The sequence below is a fragment of the Ovis canadensis genome, chromosome 15, assembly GCF_042477335.2.
Source record: "Ovis canadensis isolate MfBH-ARS-UI-01 breed Bighorn chromosome 15, ARS-UI_OviCan_v2, whole genome shotgun sequence".
Classification (NCBI taxonomy): domain Eukaryota; kingdom Metazoa; phylum Chordata; class Mammalia; order Artiodactyla; family Bovidae; genus Ovis; species Ovis canadensis.
The window spans coordinates 55,305,584-55,324,781 of NC_091259.1; the positions used below are offsets into that span (position 1 = coordinate 55,305,584).

The 19,198-nt window shown below is 39.2% G+C and overlaps 1 pseudogene; it reads right to left on the bottom strand.

Annotated features, from left to right (window-relative positions):
* Window positions 1–13,119: 13,119 nt before the first annotated feature.
* Window positions 13,120–16,115, bottom strand: LOC138420987 (olfactory receptor 52E8-like; annotated as a pseudogene).
* Window positions 16,116–19,198: the final 3,083 nt, after the last annotated feature.

Sequence of the window (19,198 nt, forward strand, 5' to 3'; positions counted from 1 at the left end):
GATGTTCTTACAATAAGTACAGTAATTTGCTTTTTGTTTATCAGCTAAATCATGTTCATATGCCTTACATGCCTTAACATCACAAATTAATATGAGAAGTTGCACTCATGTCCTGAAATTATGCTTAACTTCAGGTTTCTATAGATAAAATGCCTAGCAAATTTAAGTGACATGAAAATTAAAGCATTGTGAATGAATCTTTCCTTATGCTTAAAAGTAATAAAGTTATATTTTTTTAAGTTTTGGCATCTCTAGGATATTATCCAACTCTGCAGCATCTAACATAGCATGATTTTATTTATATATTTTTCTATTCCCTACCAACATAAATGCTGCTATTGGAGGTAACAAACCAGGAGTATTTACTTTAGTATCCCTAACATTGCTATATGAGGATATGGCTCCCAGTTTTTCAGAATGCAGCTGTTGAATAGAATAAGGATTTGTGTATGTGTTTGTTTATATTTATGTATGGGTGAGAGAGAGAAAGTATGTGTGAATGTATGTGTAAAGGAGAGAGAAAGAGCAGAAATATTCTGTGTATAACTCAGTGACATATTACTGTTTTCTCACCTGTGGTCATCTGCTTTAATCCCATATGCTATGTCATGTTTTGTTTGTGTGGCAAGAATAGAAAATGGTTATTTTGGATAACTTCTCAGCAAAGGGGAGGCTGCTGTCCCATTCTCTCTTCATTTGCCTCTTCTCCTCCTTTCTGTAGCATCTCATTTCCCTCTTTCATGTATCCTTACCTTTCCAATATTTCCTCCTCCAGGCCTTCCTTGGAATAGCGTGTCACAGTATAAGCCCTGGAGCTAAAGATGGTGATGAGAACCCCCAAGAAACCTCTGGGTTTCAGTCTGTCCTATCACATGGAGAAAAACTTTATAGTGAATGAGAGTGTCTCTAAGTCTAAGCATGTCCCAGAATCCCCGAGCTTAGCCTTCAAATTTCTCTGGGCATAAACATGGGCTCATGGGTCATTAAACCCAGCTAACTCTTTGTTCTTCCCTACTCCATCTGCAGAGACACATCACCATGCCAGACATAATTCCTTAGCTCACAGGAAGGGATGTCTCTTGTGCTATTAGGAAGGAAAACATCCAAAAGGGGGAGGAATCAGCATAGGGGATGTCACTGACTGTCCATTTCAAAAGGCATGAAAGTATTAAATTTAGACCATTAAGTTTTCAAAGTGTGACTTCTTAGAGATCTATCCTTAGCAAGTCTTTTGCTTTGTTGAATATAAATATGTGAATCCTGATGCAGTTTGACAATGCTACAAGTGAATTTCAAAAGTTAAAGAAGATCTGTCAGGTAGATGCATTGGACTCTGTAACAGTAAATTTTGGTTTGGGGTAGTGCTCATCATACCTGTAGAAAATGGCATTAACTTTCTTCCAACCCAGTAAGACTCTCCTTCCTAAATTATAACTAATCGTAACAGGTAAAATCTTCAGAGAGGGGCTTTCTTATGTTTCAGTTCTCTGGGCAGAAGGCAAAAGAAACTCCCCAATCTCCCGAGAAGACAGAATTCAGCTAGAGCTCAAATTCTAGAGTTTACTTAGAATTTCCCCTCCTGGGTGGTGATGGAGTTGACCTGAGAGTACCAGGATGTGCCATAGATCATGCTTTTCCTGAGTGCCGACAGAAAAAGACTGACACAAAATTGAATATACTAGACAATCAGTTTTTCTTTTTTATCTTCCAAGTTCAGACAATTTTGTGTTATTATGCAGAAGATAATGTTTGTGATAAAAAGATTCTGGTTCAATCTCATACGTCCCTGTTTTTTCACTGCTTCTCTTTTTGATTAATGAGACCTGTACTTCCAGTCTCCCCCATCACTTTCTCATGTTATCCATCCTCACCATTGTGTCAACATTTACCTTTCCAAATCAAGTCTGACTTTGTCAAATCTCCTGTTAAAATTCCTCCCTATGACTTTCATTTCTCTGGTGTGTATTATAGACTTTATTTGGTAAAGCATACTCAACATTGTTGCTAAAACCTTCAGTCAATACCTAATCAACATTTTAAACTTCAACTCTACATCATGAATCTTCAAAACACTATCCTATTTGGTGATCAAAAGTCCTCTTTATGAAACCATTTATTTCAGTTTTCCTTCAGCCCTTCCTTATTTACCATGTCCTTTATGAAGAGTCTGCATGAAGCAGATATGATATGTATGTCTCCAGTATCAGTTTGTGATACTATTATAACATGAACAAATTATTTTATTTGATTCTGTGTTTACTCCCTTTCCCATTTTCCCCAATATTTTATTGTGATAGAAACACTTTACACAAAATTTTCTGTCTAAACTATTTTTAAGTATATTTCAGTAGTACTAATGTCACGCTAGTGTATGCTCCTCGGTTCTGTCTCGTCACAACAAAGATTTGGAGTGACGGACATTAAAGCCTCCTCGGCGTATCACAGCTCTCGTCTTGGACAGACCATATTACAGCTCTTAGACAAATCAATGTTACAGCTCAGTGTTACAGCTCTATTTTATTTAGAAGTGAGCAGGAAAATCCATCTTCGAGGTGTGAAGGCAGGTTGATCCAAAGACGTGAAGAGAAGAGTGCTCCAGTACACGGGAGAGAGAGAGAGCTAGCTTTGGCTCCTCTTTTTATACGTCCCTCCCCCCCAACCCACCCCCCGCCACCCCAGGCCTGTCCTGTGAAAATTGGGCCAGCCAGCAGTGTTGTTTGTTTTACCTGAGGTCCTCACTCCGGTCCTCGGACTTCCTGTGTTCTATTTTTGCTAGCTTTTCACATCCTTATCTTTTAGCCACCACCATTCTGGACTCCTTTTTCCCTATTCTAACTACCTAACACTAAGTACGAGGTCAGGGGCAGTGGCCAAGTGTGCCAGGCTGCAATGGCGCAGGAACGGCCGAGAGGAGCCACCCCACATCTGAGGTCAGGGGTGGTAGCTGGGAAGATCAACCCACATCCAAGGAGCGGTGGCTGCACTGGCGAAGGAAGGCCTAGAGGAGCTATCCCACGTTGAAGGTCAGGAAGGGCGGCGGTAAGGAGATACCCCTCGTCCAAGGTAAGGAGCAATGGCTGCGCTTTGCTGGAGCAGCTGTGAAGAGATACCCCACGCCCAAGGTAAGAGAAACCCAAGTAAGATGGTAGGTGTTGCAAGAGGGCATCAGAGGGCAGACACACTGAAACCATACTCACAGAAAACTAGTCAGTCTAATCACACTAGGACCACAGCCTTGTCTAACTCAGTGAAACTAAGACATGCCCGTGGGGCAACCCAAGACAGGCGGGTCATGGTGGAGAGGTCTGACAGAATGTGGTCCACTGGAGAAAGGAATGGCAAACCACTTCAGTATTCTTGCCTTGAAAACCCCATGAACAGTATGAAAAGGCAAAATAATAGGATACTGATTGAGGAACTCCCCAGGTCAGTAGGTGTCCAATATGCTACTGGAGATCTGTGGAGAAATAACTCCAGAAATAAAGAAGGGATGGAGCCAAAGCAAAAACAATACCCAGCTGTGGATGTGACTGGTGATAGAATCAAAGTCCGATGCTGTAAAGAGCAATATTGCATAGGAATCTGGAATGCAGGTCCATGAATCAAGGCAAATTGGAAGTGGTCAAACGAGATAGCAAGAGTGAATGTTGACATTCTAGGAATCAGCGAACTAAAATGGACTGGAATGGGTGACTTTAACTCAGATGACCATTATATCTACTACTGTGGGCAGGAATCCCTCAGAAGAAATGGCATAGCCATCATGGTCAGCAAAAGAGTAAAAAATGCAGTACTTGGATGCAATCTCAAAAGCGACAGAATGATCTCTGTTCATTTCCAAAGCAAACCATTCAATATCACCATAATCCAAGTCTATACCCCAACCAGTAATGCTGAAGAAGCTGAAGTTGAACTGTTCTATGAAGACCTACAAGACCTTGTAGAACTAACACCCAAAAAAGATGTCCTTTTCATTAGAGGGGACTGGAGTGCAAAAGTAGGAAGTCAAGAAACACCTGGAGTAGCAGGGAAATTTGGCCTTGGAATGTGGAATAAAGCAGGGCAAAGACTAATAGAGTTTTGCCAAGAAAATGCACTGGTCATAGCAAACACCCTCTTCCAACAACACAAGAGAAGACTCTACACATGGACATCACCAGATGGTCGACACCGAAATCAGTTTGCAGCCAAAGATGGAGAAGTTCTATACAGTCAACAAAAACAAGACCAGGAGCTGACTGTGGCTCAGATCATGAACTCCTTATTACCAAATTCAGACTTAAATTGAAGAAAGTAGGGAAAACTGCTAGACCATTTAGGTATGAGCTAAATCAAATCCCTTATGATTATACAGTGGGAGTGAGAAATGGATTTAAGGGCTTAGATCTGATAGATAGAGTGCCTGATGAACTATGGAATGAGGTTCATGACATTGTACAGGAGACAGGGATCAAGACCATCCCCATGGAAAAGAAATGCAAAAAAGCAAAATGGCTGTCTGGGGAGGCCTTCCAAATAGCTGTGAAAAGAAGAGAAGTGAAAAGCAAAGGAGAAAAGGAAAGATATAAGCATCTGAATGCAGAGTTCTAAAGAATAGCAAGAAGAGATAAGAAAGCCTTCCTCAGCGATCAATGCAAAGAAATAGAGGAAAACAACAGAATGGGAAAGACTAGAGATCTCTTCAAGAAAATTAGAGATACCAAGGGAATATTTCACGTAAAGATGGCTCGATAAAGGACAGAAATTGGCTGGCCCTAACAGAAGCAGAAGATATTAAGAAGAGATGGCAAGAATACGCAGAATAACTGTTCAAAAGGGATCTTCATGACCTGGATAATCACGATGGTGTGATCACTCATCTAGAGCCAGATATCCTGGAAATTGAAGTGAAGTGGGCCTTAGAAAGCACCACTATGAACAAAGCTAGTGGAGGTGATGGAATTCCAGTGGAGCTATTTCAAATCTTGAAAGATGATGCTGTGAAAGTGCTGCCCTCAATATGCCAGCAAATTTGGAAAACTCAGCAGTGGCCACTGGACTGGAAAAAGTCAGTTTTCATTCCAATCCCAAAGAAAGGCAATGCCAAAGAATGCTTAAACTACCACACAATTGCACTCATCTCACATGCTAGTAAAGTAATGCTCAAAATTCTCCAAGCCAGGCTTCAACAATATGTGAACCGTGAACTTCTTGATGTTCAAACCAATTTTAGAAAAGGCAGAGGAACCTGAGATCAAGTTGCCAACATCCGCTGGATCATGGAAAAAGCAAGAGAGTTCCAGAAAAACATCTATTTCTGCTTTGTTGACTATGCCAAAGCCTTTGACTGTGTGGATCACAATAAACTGTGGAAAATTCTGAGAGAGATGGGAATACCAGACCACCTGACCTGCCTCTTGAGAAATCTGTATGCAGGTCAGGAAGCAACAGTTAGAACTGGACATGGAACAACAGACTGGTTCCAAATAGGAAAAGGAGTACGTCAAGGCTATATATTGTCACCCTGCTTATTTAACTTATATGCAGAGTACATCATGAGAAACGCTGGGCTGGAAGAAACACAAGCTGGAATCAAGATTGCCAGAAGAAATATCAAGAACCTCAGATATGCAGATGACACCACCCTTATGGCAGAAAGTGAAGAGGAACTAAAAAGCCTCTTGATGAAAGTGAAAGAGGAGAGTGAAAAAGTTGGCTTAAAGCTCAACATTCAGAAAACGAAGATCAGGGCATCTGGTCCCATCACTTCATGGGAAATAGATGGGGAAACTGGAAACAGTGTCAGACTTTATTTTTTGGGCTCCAAAGTCACTGCAGATGGTGATTGCAGCCATGAAATTAAAAGACGCTTACTCCTTGGAAGAAAAGTTACGACCAACCTAGATAGCATATTCAAAAGCAGAGATGTTACTTTGCCGACTAAGGTCCATCTAGTCAAGGCTATGGTTTTTCCAGTGGTCATGTATGGATGTGAGAGTTGGACTGTGAAGAAGGCAGAGCACCAAAGAATTGATGCATTTGAACTGTGGTTTTGGGGTAGACTCTTGAGAGTCCCTTGGACTGCAAGGAGATCCAACCAGTCCATTCTGAAGGAGATCAGCCCTGGGATTTCTTTGGAAGGAATGATGCTAAAGCTGAAACTCCAGTACTTTGGCCACCTCATGCGAAGAGTTGACTCATTGGAAAAGACTCTGATGCTGGGAGGGATTGAGGGCAGGAGGAGAAGGGGACGACCGAGGATGAGATGGCTGGATGGCGTCACTGACTCGATGGACGTGAGTCTGAGTGAATTCCAGGAGTTGGACAGGGAGGCCTGGCTGCTGCGATTCATGGGGTCGCAAAGAGTCGGACACGACTGAGCGACTGAACTGAACACTAAGTGCATTCATATTGTTTCACTTTGTTAAAGTAAAAACTATATCCATTAAACAATAACTCCTGATGTCTACTCCCTTCATTCCTTGGCAACTACCTTTCACTTTTTAAATAATCTTTTTTCTCCTAAGCCCCTGCATGTGGTAATTGCCATTCTACTCTCTGTTACTATGATTTTGACTTCTTTTAATAAAGGTGCCACATAAAACCAAGATCATGCAATGTTTGTCTATGTGACTGGTTTATTTTACTTAGCATAGCTTCCTGTTTCTTCCATGTTTTTGCAATGATGGGATTTCCTTCTTTTCTAAGGCTGAATAATATTCCATTTTATATATAAACCAAAGTTTAAAATGTCTGCATTGAAGTTTTCAGTTCAGTCATTATATTCTTTATTTCCAGTATTGCTATTTAGTTCATTTTTATAGTATTTATTTGTTAGCCTTCTTATTTTATTCCCCATGGGCTGTAGCCCACCAGGCTCCTCCATTCATGGAATTTTCTAGGCAAGAGTACTGGAGTGGGTTGTCATTTCCTTCTCCAGGGGATCTTCCCAACCCAGGGATTGAACCCAGGTCTCCCGCACTGTGGGCAGATACTTTACCATCTGAGCCATCGGGAAATCCCTTATTTTATTCATGTATTGTTTTCCTGATTGCCTGTAGTTGTATATTTTCTCTTGTAGTACACTGAGCTTCTTTAAGATAATTATTCTGAATGATTTGTCAAGCAGTTCATTGTTGGGAGCCAGCATGAGGAACTCCGCCCATGGCAAAGGTCATGAGGAAGGAAGCTGGGCATACGCAAAGGCGTGATCAAGCCTCAGGAAACCCCCTGATCCCCAGCATCTACCCCAAAACCAGAGTACTTTATGGGGAGCTCTCCTCCATAACCATTTCTCTCAGAGAAGGAGTTAACTTGCAGCTCCAGTTAATCAAAATTCCTGGGCATGACAAGAGTGTTTCGACTTATGAATACTGAAGGTTCTCTGCCCTGCCTGATCAGGCTCGTCCGGCCGCATATGATTGTTTACAGCCTCCCAACTGTGAGAGGCACGGGATGTTTTAAAACTTTCTAAATACAGACTCTTTTGAGAATTTAGAAGATCATTAGTATACTATTAGTGGGTTGATTAGGAATTATATTGGTGAAGGGTTTTTTCATTTGTCCTGCCAATAATCACTGCTAACTCCCTGCCCTGGGTGTGACAAGGATGTCTCAGGTCAAACCTCTCTACTGACAGACTAGCTCATGTGACAACCTTTCAACCATAAACAGCACAGAGAGTTTGGAGTATTAGCATAGGGCTTTTTTCATTGATGAGTCAATGATTGCCATCAGGCCTCCATATCCTTAGGCAACTGGGAATATATTAATCAATGTATTTGGAATATAGAAAAGGAAATATAGTAGTTTTTTGATGTTAGCAATACTAGAATTTTTGAGTTAATGAATCTTCTCTTTTGTTATAGATCACTGTACTTTGTTATAAATCACTATAAATCACTGTGTCCTTGCTATGCAAAAATGTAACTTTATCACTAGCTTAAGACTAAATAGATCTTAAGGGAAACATTGATGAGGGGTTTACATTTGTTGAGCCAATATTTGCTGCTAAATCTCCATATTCCTGCCCTTATAATGAATATAACTAGCATATAGGAGAAATAAGTATTAACCTTTAAGATTAATCATGTTAAACCTTAGGTTAAGTAAATTCCTTTCTTGATTGTAACTCACTACACCCTCACCCTATAGGAATGCAACTTTATTTGGAGGGTGGCACCTGATTTAAGAAAAAATCACCCCTGGAAAAATAAGTTTTCTGGTTAACTGACCGGTATCAGAAAGGGCCATAAAATGTCAGCAGACCTCATGGCCAAAAGATGATGAAACTCATAAGACCTCTGTATAATTTTATATGAAGCACCTGATTGTGACAAGGGTCAGGTCTGCTGACCCCCGCGTGATTCTGTATTCATCCCTATGTATAACAAAAAGGTATATAAACAAACCTGAAAAATAAAGAAATCGGATCAGTTTCTGGAAAGACTGATTTCCCCGTGTTGTTTCTTTCTTGCTCCCCGCTTTCCTGGCTGAATTCCCATCTGAAATGTGGGTACTCACCAAGCCTGCTAATTCTGCCTGGGCTTCTGAGATCGGACCAGGGAGGCCTCAGTGCCTCCTCTCCTTTGGGAGAATGGAAAGACGCCTGTGGCCTACGTAGGTGGTGATTGGTATTCCATGTAAACCAGTTATTCAGCCTCTTTTCTCCACTAATTCTCCTACTACACCATCTGTTTCTAATCTCCCTCTATATCTGTAATTAAATAAGTTTTTCCAGGATGCTGATTCCGTCCCCACCTTCAAATTACCCTGGATCCACCGGGGCTGGACCCCGGCAGTTCATGGATCTCCATCTCTTTAGGAACAGTCATTGGTGCTTTATTAGTTACCTTCATTGGTATTTGTCTGATTCCTTGTGGTCTATCTAGCCTTGAGTTCATTATGCACCTTTGAAGAAACAAACATGCCTTCCAAGATTTAGATTGGTTTTAGCAGGTAATGTTATTCTCCTGTTAGGATCCTGGGTTGATGGGACCATCGCTGAGATCATTGTTGGATAAAAGTGGAACTGCTATTATTTGGTCTATAGTCAGGTCTGCAATTGGCAGTATAGTTGCCAGGTTGCAAGGTGGTGTGGTTTCCACCGGTTCTCTGAGAGTGCTCTCATTGGGTCACTGGGCTGGTCTCTATTTGGGAAGAATTGCCCCTAGTCTGTGCTAGAGTGGAACGGCATTGAGGGTCATGATTAGGTCTGAAGCTGCCATATCTATCACATGGGGAACAGATAGGCTTGGTTCTTCATAGGCCCCTTGGCAGCAGTAGCTAGTGATAGAACTACATACAAGAGGGACTGGAGTTGAACTCAAAGCGGACAGGGGTGTTTCCAGTATGCAGTCAGAACCACAATATCAGGCCTGATATTGGTGTGCTGGTTTGCATTCCCATAACAGTCCTCTTTAATCATAAGCTCTACCTGGATTCCAAGCTCCCTCAAAGACATTATTTTTCTTCACGGATGGCTGCCAAATATTTGTTTCTCTGGGTAGACATAAGTTGGAGTATTCTTGGTTGAAAGTTTTTTCTTTTTAGCATTTTGAATACATCCTGCCACTTCTGATCTGCAAACTTTCTGCTGAAAAATCTGCTGAAAGTTTTATTGGGTTTCCCTTGGGTGTTAACAAGTTGTTTTTCTCTTGCTTCTAAGACTTTCTTTATCTTTAACTTTTGACATTTTAATTGTAATTGTGTCTTGGTGTGAATCTCTTTAGGTTCATCTTATCTGGAATTCTCTATGCTTCCTGGGGGCTTCCCAGGTGGCTCAGTAGGTAAAGAATCTGCCTGCAATGCAGGGGAAGCAGGAGACATGGCTTTGATTCCTGGGTTGGGAAGATACCCTGGAGGAAGGCATGGTAACCCACTCCAGTATTACTGCCTGGAGCATCTCATGGTCAGAGGAGTCGGTGGACTATAGTCCATAGGGTTCCTAGACCTGGGTATATATTTCCTTCCTCAGATCAGAAAAAAATCTTCAGCTATTATTTCTTCAAATAAGTGTTTGGTCTATTTCTCCTTCTGGGACTCCTACAGTGCAAATGTTATTCTGCTTAATGACATATATTCTATTTCCCAATAATGCTATATATTTATTATTTTATTTCTAGATTGTCATTAATTTCAGCATGTTTTCGAAGGAGAGCAGAAATGAGTATTTATGTTCAAAATATATCTTGACACAGAAATGTAGGCAGAATTTTTTGACAAAAATTCAGTCATAAAATGTGTAAATTAAGTGTGTATTTGTCCCTCATTACTTTAAGGCATAAAGAATATTTATCAATATTTCTGGAATTTAATGTATGATTATGAAAACCTGTGGGCATGTTATTTTTTGCTGTTCTCTTCTGTCACCTCAATATTAACTCTTCTGAGATTGAAATATCATTAATAATATATTTTTCAGTGTTGATTTTGTATATTAAATTAATAAGAATCACTAGGATAGGAATGTCATAGAATTAGATGAATTGATTGCTGTGGTAATTTTCAAAGTCAAATTTGAGCTTGGAGAAGATTCTTTTGATACTTAGGTCAGTCATCCTTTAAAAGTTTTATTTTAAATTATCATTTTTTCTTTTCTATGACATTTTTGTAAACCATGAATACATTGTTTATACCTACTTCATCCATTTTATATATTCCTCTTATATTTACTTTTTCACTTTCTAAAAATTTTAAGGTCCTTTACAATCCAATTCCTTTATTTGTGTTTTGAAGTTCATAAATTTCTTTTTTTCTTCTTATATATTTCAACGCTTGAAGTTATCTAGTTAAAAACCAATGAACAAAATAAATATTAACCCTTGCTCTCTCTTGCTACTGTGTGGCTAAGTTGTGCCCCATGTCTCTCTCTTGTATCTCATACCTGATATCTTCCCTTTACTTGCATATAATTATTCAAATTACAGTTCTCCTTGAGTCATAAAATTATCAGAAATCAACTTAGTGTTTCACTAATTGTCTATGTCCTATCTTTCCTAAATGCTAATGTGACATAAGACTGTCTAAACTCCCACATAATCATTTTACTCACTAGTTTACAAACTTCAACTTCTAAATGAATAAACTTCAGGCCACTAAACACACCTTTTTAATCTTTTCAAAGTATTACTCAATTGTTCAGTAACATTTTGCTATATTCAGTCGCTCAGTCATGTCCAGCTCTTTGCAACCCATGGACTATACCTCGCTAAGCTCTTCTGTCCATGGAATTTTCTAGGCAAGAATATTGGAGTGGGTTGCCACTTCCTTCTCCAGGGGATCTTCCTGACTCAGGGATCAAACCCATGTCTCCTGCATTGGCAGGTGGGTTGTTTACCAGTCTGCCATCTGGGAAGAAACATATTCTTTTATTATCTCTGGTTTTAACTAAATTGCTTTATCAATTGCTAAAACATATGTCTTGTAATGATTTTCATTCATTCCACAGCATTTTTAAACTCCAAGAAGGAAGAACGTTTCATTGTCACAAAATACATAGTGTTAAATTTACCATTTCATGAATGAAAGTGTTTATAGGAGGTTAGGCTTATGAAGAACTTCATAGAATCAGAAACTTGAGAGCATGGAGAGGGAGGAAAACACTACAAAAATGTCAATAGAAAAGAAAGAATGATAATTTAAAATAAAACTTTTAAAGGATGACTGACATAAGTATCAACAGAATATTCTCCAAGCTCAAATTTGACTCAAGCTCAAAAAAATTAGTCTAATTTTTATCATTTGCTTGATCATTCTTTGGTAAAAATTTTACTATTTACTTTTAGGCAGTACTTTATTTTCAAAATTAAAAATATATATATGGGAGAATAGTTGCTTTACAATGTTGTGTTACTATCTGCTGTACAGCAAAGTGAATCAACTACATATTTACACATATCCCCTTTTATGGATTTCCTTTCCATTTAGGTCTCTGTGTTATACAGTAGGATTTCACTAGTTATGTATTTTATGCCTAGTATCAATAGTGCATATATGTCAATCCCAATCTCCCAATTTATCCCACTCCCTTCTTCCCCCTTTGTATCCATACGTTTGTTCTGTTGACTTAGAATATATTCACAACTTAAAAGTTCAGAGTTATGTTTTATTTGGCAGGAATTTTTAGGACTTCAAGCCCAGTAGGCAGTATCTCAAGTAACCCTAATAGAACTGATTCAAGGAGGCAAGCAGGGGAGGGGAGCCAGGAGATATAGAAGTTTTGAAACAAAGGTAGTCTGATCACTGAAAGATTGTTATTAATTTAAAAAATAACAGATATCCAAAGTTAAGAAATTTAGTGTTTTTCTGTTTTTCTATGTATGGGAAGGTGCAAGAGTCTAGGCTAACTGAAATCATTCTTTTGGTATGCACCTTAGTCATCTGGGGCCAGTAACCTGTGTTTTCACATTCAGAATTTCTTCGTGGCTCACTCTGAGGAGTGGCTGCAGTCTGATGGCTGCTAGACAACAGGTATTCTTTTCCTTCCTGAGTTCCCTCAAGGCTCACCAGCTCATTTATGAAAACTTAGCATTTTACTTCCTACTCGTCATGTGATCTCATTGAATATCCTTATGAAAGAAATCTTATTACTACCTGAAAGAGATCTAGAGCACCTTACAGTTTTAACAGAAAGCTATTTCTTCAGTGAATAAAATCTCTCCTCCTTGAGATTTACTCTTGCATAGCATATTCTATGCCTGGGTCAATAGTGAATATCATTGCAAGTATACATTGAGACACACACAAACACACATGCCTGCAACAATTACAACCAATATTTCTTTTCTATGTCTACATATAATCTATATGGTACTTACACAACTTTAAGGGACTTCCCTGATGACTCAGTGATTAAGAATCCACCTGGAGTACAGCAGACGCAGGAGAGTACAATCCCTGGATCAGAAAGATCCCCTGGAGGATGAAATGGCAACTCACTCCATTATTCTTGCCTGGGAAATCCCATGAACAGAAGAGCCTGGTGGGCTGCAGTCTATGGGATCTTAAAGAGCCTAAGTGACTAAGTTCAAGCATGTATATATATATAATTAATTTGGGTGAAATACATTGCTTTATTAATTTAATCACAAATGTCAGTCTTCCTAGACTTTATACCTTTATAAGCTGAATGAATTACCTCTAATCCAATCTTTTTTTACCAAATATACTCTGTATATGCTCCTGGATTTGCATGGTCCTGATTCCATAAATGACTGGGTTGAGGGCAGGGGGGACAACTACATAGAGATTAGCCAGAAGGATATGGATATACTGGGGGATGCTATGACCAAAACGATGAGTGGGGAAGGAGAAGAGAGCTGGACCAAAGAAGGCTAAGATAATACAGATATGAGAACTACAGGTATTTATAGCCTTTAGGCAGGCATCTTGGGAAGGGAGATGAAAGACAGTATTCAGTATCCTAGCATAGGAGATAATGATAAGAATCACATCCAGAAACAATATGGAAATATTCCCAAGACCGTAGTAGACATTAGCACTAAGGCTGGCACAAGCCAGACGCGCCACTCCCATGTGCTCGCAACAGGTATGAGGAATGATTCTGTGTCCACAGTAAGGCAGTTGCAGGAGGAGAAAAATGATGGGGGCAATCATGCATACACTTCTTAGAACTACCACCATACCAATCACAACAGTAACTCTATTGGTGAGGATCATGCTGCACCCGAGGGGATTGCAAATAGCCACATGGTGATCAAAACCATGGCAAGAAGTACAATGCTCTCCATGACTGTAAAAAAGTGGATAAAAAGACTTGAGCAATACAGCACCCAAAGCACAGCTCCTGAAGGTTGACCCCAAGGATACCCAGCATCTTGGGGATGGTAGCAGTAGAAAGACTCAGGTCAATCACTGACAGCATGGCCAGAAAGTAGAACATGGGTTGGTGAAGGCTACGATCTGTCCAGATAACAAGCAGAATAATAATATTCCCAATGAGAGCAATCAGATACACGACACAGAAGGGAAAGCCAAGCCAGATCTGTGCAACTTCCAACCCTGGAATCCCCAACAACAGGAACAAGGAAGGATGTGACTCAGTGACATTGGGAGAAGACATTCTTTGGCAGGTGGCATGATTTTTAAAAATTGTTGATGATTACCATTGGACAATCCACAGTTAACTGATATCTATAAAGATTAAAAATAAAAGGGTTGGTATTAGGAATAAGTTCCTCTAAATGTCTTTATTTTTTTTCTTTTCCAGTTCTCCATACATAATCCTAGTGACTCTTCTCACCTGTACCATAAGTATAAGAGTTGAAGTGTCAAATAGAAGTTAACACCATTTTCTCTTAAAATTATGGGTTCAGAGTAGTTAAATGCACTCTCTCTTGTTCTCCAAGAAATAAATACTATCAAGCAATGATAAAGTTGATAATAATAGCAATAACCACCAGAATAATAACATCTATCTTGAATTGGTTACCTACTATTTTTCAGACATTATTCTTAATGTTATGTGCTTATATTATCTCATTCAGTTCTCTCCACAATTTTATGACACAAGTTTTACTGGCCTCTGGTTTATGAAAGTGAAAGGTTTTGAGATGTTGGTTAACTTATACCATTGCTACAGAGCTAATAATCATCAGAATCAAGATTTGAAATTAGTTTGGAAGTAGGCTTTGTGACATTGATCTGGACCTATCTTTGCAAACTTGTCAGTAGAGGTAGTGAAAGAGGGTATAAAGAAAAACAAGAGATGAGGAAGAATAAAAGGAGTTGGTTCAGTCAAAAATATCTCAAAGAAAATAAATCTGAAATATTTATACTATCAGATATTGAAATTTTCCATAAAGCTATATCACAGTATTACTGGCAAAGCCAAGAGCAAAACCCAGAGACAGTGGAACAGAATTGAGAATCTAGAAGCAGCTCCACACAATACTTGGGGTCCAGATATCTCAATTTCAGATATCTCCAAGTAGGAATTTAAGGTAAATCGTCAAGTGGGGAATGATAATCCATGAAGTTTCCTCTCAGAATGAAGTTCATTTTTAAGAATCTGTCGACTCCTTTAACTGTTGAGAGAAATGTGACATCAGATCTGAGATAGCTAAGCTGCAAAGTTAAGGCACAGTTCCTAAGACTGTCCTTCCTTCTGACACAAACTTCAAGTATATGGGTTTTCCCAAACTATACCTGGGTTCAATAATTTACTAGAAGGGCTCATAGAACTTACTTCTAGAGAAAGATTAAAACCAGATAAAGGAAGAAATGCTTAGGGAAGAGGGTGAGGTTTCCAAACATGAAACATCTATTGTCCTTTCACGTAAAGTCAGGATGAATTACCCTCCTGGCATTGATATGTGGCAATGTGCATTGAGCCAGTGTGCCAACCAGGAAGGCTCACTTGACCTCTTGTTTGGACTTTATATTGAGGTTTCATTACATATACTTGATAGATTTTTTGCACACATGGTTGGACACCCGTTGACTGATGCCACATGACCAAAATCTCCCATCCTATTATATTGTTGGTCTTTATGGCATGGTCAACCCCCACACTCAGGTCTGGTTTGGCCAGCCCTCACCTTAAATAAAGACACTGCTATCAGATATGACATAGATTACTTCATGGAAGCCAAGAGCAAAGGCCAGATCTTTCTCTGGGCAAAGCCAAATTCTTTACTCACATCTATTCATTTAGTTCCAAAGATATTTTTTTTACTATTGCTGTAGTTATGCTTTCCACTTCATGCTGCATATTGGGCCATGCCATCAAATTGTTAATTCAGGTCTCCAAATAATCAAATTTGAATTCAGTTTAATCCCTTTGATATATAAATCAGGAGAAAAAAAATCAACAGCTGATCATATTGTATGCTTTTTTTTTTTAACATTTTGGTATGTAGGGAGTCATTAAGTTTAAGGGGATTCAGGTTCATCGCTCTAGTCTTATTTGCCTACTCAGCTTTTTTTCACTTTGTGTTTCACTCATTATCATGGTAGTATGTGTAGGAAAAGCATATAATATTTAATATCATTCCTCTTGTGGTATGAAACAGAGTCCTGAGTCTATTCTTACTGGCCTTGTGACCTTAGGTAAGTTGCACTATGTTCTGTGCTTTAATTTTATTTAGAAATAAGCATAGTCATATTTACCTCATATTATTATTGAGTGGGATAAATGAGGCTATATAAGCCTAAAATATTATAGGTGTCCAGCAGGTACTTTCTCTCCAACTTCTTCCCATGTTAGTCCTCCCGGTATCTCTCCCTACACCGCTGATATGTGCCATTTTATAACTTACCCCAATACTCAAAGTCTTAACTTGATTTCTGTGAATCAGAATCTCAATCTTAGGCACGTGTTATTCAGATCTATCACGAACACTTACTAGATACTCTGTCTTCTGTCATAGGGGATCATGTAGCAACTGAAAATTTAGTTATTAACACTTTTTAGATCAGAGCCTTGATACATCCCAGGAGTGGTTAACAAATGTTTTCGTGCCTGTGTGTTGAGGAGGATTCGCAATGTCATCTCTAGGTGCCAGACAGTCTGAAGCATTGGAATTAAAATGAATAGGAATTCCCTTTGGTCATTGCTCCAGCTAAAGAGAAGCTCTAGGGAAATCTTAGTGACCTTGCTGCTTGTTATTTGGTCAACTGTCAATTCTTGCTATTTTAAATAGTATTAGTGATCCATCATATTTAATCATTTTTCCTCCCTTATTTCTTATCCTGTACTCTTTTAGGTCATAAAATGCTGGAACTAATTCTTTGGATTCTGTTGGGCATCTATATAACCAGAAATTCTTTTTTTAAATTGTAGTAAAATACACATAATGTAGAAATTGACTATTTTAACCACACCAGTCCAATTCCTGGGTCAGGAAGATCCACTGGAGAAGGGATAGGCTACTCACTCCAGTGTTCTTGGGCTTCCCTTGTGGCTCAGCTGGTAAAGAATCTGTCCATAATGTGGGAGGCCCTGGGTTAGATCCCTGGGTCGGGAAGATCCTTTGGAGAAGGGAAAGGCTACCCACTCCAGTATTCTGGCTTAGAGAATTCCATGGACTGTATAGTCCACGGGGTTGCAAAAAGTCGGACACGACTGAGCGACTTGCACTTCAGTTCACTTCAACCATTTAAAGTATGCAATTCAGTGGCGCTTAAGACAGTTGCAGTGGCATCTATCACTATCTAGTTTTTGTACAATTTTCATCACTCTAAAAGAAAACCTTGCACTCATCAAGCAACCACTCCATGTTCTCCCCTTTCTCCAGACAGTGAAGTTGCTTCAGTCATGTCCAACTCTTTGCAACCCTATGGACTGTAGCCCATCAGGCTCATCCATCCATGGGAATCTCCAGGCAAGAATACTGGAGTGGGTTACCATGCTCTCCTTGAGGGGATCTTCCTGACTCAGGGTTCGAACTGGTGTCTCTTTAGTCTCTTGCATTGACAGATGGGTTCTTTACCATTGAGCTTCCTGGGAAGCCCAATCCGCTTTCTACCTCTATGAATTTTCTCCAGGAATCAATTCTAGATGTTTCATATAAATGGAATCATATATATGAGATTTTTGTGCCTAGCTTTTATTGCATAAAAGCCTAATACTTTTAAGTTGAACCCTTGTTGCAGTGTATGTCAGTACTTCATTCCCGTTTTATGGCTAAACAATGTTCCGTTGTATGCATATACCAATTTTGTTTATACACTCATAGTTTGGCTATTGTCAATAGTGTTGCTATTACATTCTTATAAGATTTGCTTGAATACCTGTTTCAAATTCTTTTTTTTTTTTGACTTTATAAAATGCCTTTTATTTATTTTTTTTTGTTTTTTGTTTTTTATTATTTAAATTTTAAAATCTTTAATTCTTACATGCATTCACAAACATGAACCCCCCTCCCACCTCCCTCCCCATAACATCTTTCTGGGTCATCCCCATGCACCAGCCCCAAGCATGCTGCATCCTGCGTCAGACATAGACTGGCGATTCAATTCACATGATAGTATACATGTTAGAATGCCATTCTCCCAAATCATCCCACCCTCTCCCTCTCCCTCTGAGTCCAAATGTCCGTTATACACATCTGTGTCTCTTTCCCTGTCTTGCATACAGGGTCGTCATTGCCATCTTCCTAAATTCCATATATATGTGTTAGTATACTGTATTGGTGTTTTTCTTTCTGGCTTACTTCACTCTGTATAATCGGCTCCAGTTTCATCCATCTCATCAGAACTGATTCAAATGAATTCTTTTTAATGGCTGAGTAATACTCCATTGTGTATATGTACCACAGCTTTCTTATCCATTCATCTGCTGATGGACATCTAGGTTGTTTCCATGTCCTGGCTATTATAAACAGTGCTGCGATGAACATTGGGGTACATGTGTCTCTTTCAATTCTGGTTTCCTCGGTGTGTATGCCCAGCAGTGGGATTGCTGGGTCATAAGGTAGTTCTATTTGCAATTTTTTAAGGAATCTCCACACTGTTCTCCATAGTGGCTGTACTAGTTTGCATTCCCACCAACAGTGTAGGAGGGTTCCCTTTTCTCCACAGCCTCTCCAGCATTTATTGCTTGCAGATTTTTGGATCGCAGCCATTCTGACTGGTGTGAAGTGGTACCTCATTGTGGTTTTGATTTGCATTTCTCTAATAATGAGTGATGTTGAGCATCTTTTCATGTGTTTGTTAGCCATCCGTATGTCTTCTTTGGAGAAATGTCTATTTAGTTCTTTGGCCCATTTTTTGATTGGGTCGTTTATTTTTCTGGAATTGAGCTGCAGAAGTTGCTTGTATATTTTTGAGATTAGTTGTTTGTCAGTTGCTTCATTTGCTATTATTTTCTCCCATTCAGAAGGCTGTCTTTTCACCTTGCTTATATTTTCCTTTGTTGTGCAGAAGCTTTTAATTTTAATTAGATCCCATTTGTTTATTTTTGCTTTTATTTCCAGCATTCTGGGAGGTGGATCATAGAGGATCCTGCTGTGATTTATGTCTGAGAGTGTTTTGCCTATGTTCTCCTCTAGGAGTTTTATAGTTTCTGATCTTACATTTAGATCTTTAATCCATTTTGAGTTTATTTTTGTGTGCGGTGTTAGAAAGTGATCTAGTTTCATTCTTTTACAAGTGGTTGACCAGTTTTCCCAGCACCACTTGTTAAAGAGATTGTCTTTACTCCATTGTATATTCTTGTCTCCTTTGTCAAAAATAAGGTGTCCATATGTGTGTGGAT